This window comes from Crocodylus porosus, unplaced genomic scaffold (genome assembly GCF_001723895.1).
Source record: "Crocodylus porosus isolate Cpor-Errol unplaced genomic scaffold, CroPor_comp1, whole genome shotgun sequence".
NCBI lineage: Eukaryota > Metazoa > Chordata > Crocodylia > Crocodylidae > Crocodylus > Crocodylus porosus.
This window is the reverse complement of record NW_017728912.1, coordinates 16,274,513-16,277,855: the sequence shown is the minus strand read 5'-3', so window position 1 is coordinate 16,277,855 and position 3,343 is coordinate 16,274,513.

Genomic DNA, 3,343 nt, shown 5'->3' with positions numbered 1-3,343 from the left:
CCCGCTCGCAGCTCAACCCGCTCCCCTTCCCCCGGTGCCGGCAGCTCCCTCCTCTCCCTTCCTCCCCTTCTTCCCTGGCAGTCCCTGCTCCCTCAGCTCCTCTCCCCGGCCCGGGCGGGGGAGTCTCGGCAGCGCTTTCCCCCGCCCCGCCTCGTCTCTCTCCCGGCACACAGGGGCAGGTTCCCCCCCACTTGTCCCCAGCTCTGAGGGGAAGAGAGAAAGGGATTAGGGGCCTGCTCCTAACTAGGGCCGGATGAATGTGCAGGCACACGAGGCACATGCCTAGGGCCCTAAGTGAAGAAGGAGCCCGTTTGTGCTTATTTTACATGTTGTTTTACATGGCGGTCTTCAAAAAGCGCCAGACCCAAGCAGTCTTTCTGGCCCAAGGGCAGGCGGGCTGGACCCACCGATCTGTAAGGTACCCTCCAGATCCTAACAACTATGAAATTAAGTATTGAGTGATACATATATATATTTCACTCAAACTTGTGGGACCCTACGTAATACTGATATCTAGATATAGCTACACATCAATATGTAGATCGAGAGCTTGATATCTATAGATATCTAGATATCTATAGCTATAGCTATAGATACGTATCTATAGATATGTATTAAGCAGGGTCATATATAGCTATAGATATCTAGCAATATGTAGATCAAGAGAGAGCTCGATATCTAGATATCTATAGCTATAGATATGTATCTATAGCTATAGATATGTATTAAGTAGGGTCCCACAAATTTGTTTGCCTGGGGCCCACTAAAGGGTTAATCCGGCCTTGCTCCCAATGCTGACGGGGCAGATACAAGTTACAGAAGATGGTTTCTTTTTGAAACGTCTTCATCTGAACCCTCATGCAATGAGGCATTCGCGATGTGTAGGGGGTGCACGTGGGTGCATGTGCACCCCATGAGCATGGTGGTATACTGCCTACGAAAAAGTGCCTGGGGGTGGTCGCTGCTCACCACTCTCTCCCTCTCACCTCCAACACTGCTGGTGGCGTCTGTGGGCGGTCAACACAACGGCGTCCATGGGTGGTCGCTGACCACTGGGTGGTGCTCCCCGCCACCCCCCACCCTGCCGCTGACAGCACTGCAGCTGCCTGCAGGAGCTCCCTGCTTAGCACTGCCACACTCCCACCACCGACAGCCCCGTTGCTGCCTGCTGGAGCTTGCCCTGGCCCCCCAGCCTCCAGAAGCATGTGGCGTTCTTGCAATGAGGGTTCAGATTTTCATCCCATCAGCCATTTTGAAGTGGTCTGCAGCTGTGCACTTGCGTTTGGCAACTGCTGTTATAGACCGCTTTCTGTGGCCAGAGCGAGTAAAAAAAAAATTGTTCTTTCTGTGCACACCCTCAAACAGCAACTGATCATGAGGATCCCCCCTCCCTGCCAGCTCCTGTCCGGCCTTGCTGCCCTCTTGCTCTTCTCAGCAGTCCTGGTGCCAGCTCTCTGGGCAGGACATTCCTGGCAGCCAACTCAGCGTGGCATCTTTTGTTGTGATTCCTTCCCCCACCACTCTTCCCCCTTTGAAAACAAGCCCAAGCAAATCTGGTGGGTTTGATCTGATCCCAACTCCACTTTTCCAGAGGTTTCATAGTCATTTTTCTTCCCCCCACCCCCCAATATTGATTGTTTGCAGTACTTCAGGAACCACCACGGGGGAAAAAATAACCTTGGAAACTATGAACATGCAGGCTTTCTTTTAAACCACAAACCAGCCCCATTTATTACTACCCCTTTTAATTCTGGTGCCAGTAGAACAAATTCCTGGAATATACATTTTTTTACGTATTAGAAATGTTTGAAAAGTTGGTTTCAAATCTATGTGTGCAGCAGTTTATGTCACATAAAACATCACGTTTCCCCCTTTTTTGGGTGATATACTGTGCTCTAAAACCTTTAAAAACAGTGAAGCATGCTGAAACTGAACATTCATGCATGGATAAGTTAAATTGAAGCAAATGTGGTGGTTTGACTTATCTAACATGAGTCACCAGGACATGAACAAGGTTATTGAAACTAAATTACTTATTAACTCTTAACGACCCAAAAGGAATACCACCTAAAATCCATCACCCTTCTGAAGCACTGCTGTAGCCTTTCTTTGCACTGCGCACAAGCTCAAAGCAGCAGCACTAGGAGCTAGAGGTACAACATTCTTCCCAGAGAAATATTTCAACTAACAGGAATGTTCCCACCATATTTTGAAGAAAAAGAGGCTTTTTCTCCCATGAGTGTTGAAAACCCAACCTAGTCTATGAAGCATTCCTTCTACATTAGACCACAAACTGCTCTTTTGACCTAATATTATATACTGAACATCTTTTTAGAGAATGTTGGAGCAATATTTTCCCTATGTGTTTGGCACATCTTCTCTACTGTAAAACTTTATAATATTATACAATGTATGTAATATTATACAAGGAACTTGATCTATTATAATCATATTGTTTATGGCTTTAAGGATCACCCTATTGATTGTACTCTTCTGGCATCTGTCTTTTCTACTGCCCAGTACCAGGAACTTCAGGGGAAGGTGCAAAGAAAGCCAGAAATTAACAGTCCTTGTAATCATACAAAGTTTCTTCCTACCCAATAGACGTGTCTACATGTTCATTAACATGCCTTAGTTACTGTGCATTTAGTTTAGTACCTATAATAAAGTACCTCTAACAGAATGCACAGTAACTAAAGTTACTGCGCAGTATTGTTGGCACATGGTTTTTTAGTGATGCTTACTGCGCAGTAGCCTAAAAACTCTGCGCAGTAGGCTCTTGGCATGGTTAATAACCACTATACTACTGTGCAGTTTTATTAGGCTAATGCACAGTAACCATCTCATGTACACATACCCGTTATTAATTTATGTTTGTATTAAATTTAGATGCATGTGGGCTTAAGCCCTTAATTTGGTAATTAGAAAATTAGATAATTGCTTCTAATCATCTAAGAGTATAGACAAATAACTGTTATAGGAAGGATTAAAAGGGACAAAAAATTGTCACTTGGCTAAATAGGATTTATAGTTCATGATACAATGACCAGGCCTAACAGCACTATATTCAGAAACTTTTCATAGATTGTAAGGCTGGAAGGGACCTCGGAAGATCATAGTGTCCATCCCCTTGCACCAAGCAGGAAAGATAACTGGGGGTCAGAGACCCCATTAAGGTGATCCTCTTGAACATTTCCAGGGTAGGTGACTGTACCACCTCTGGAGGGAGCTTATTCCACAGTCTGGACACTCTGACTGTGAAGTTTTTCCTAATGTTGAGCCTGAATCAATCTTCCAGGAGTTTGTGGCCATTACTCCTGGTTTTCCTCTTGGGTGCCCTGGT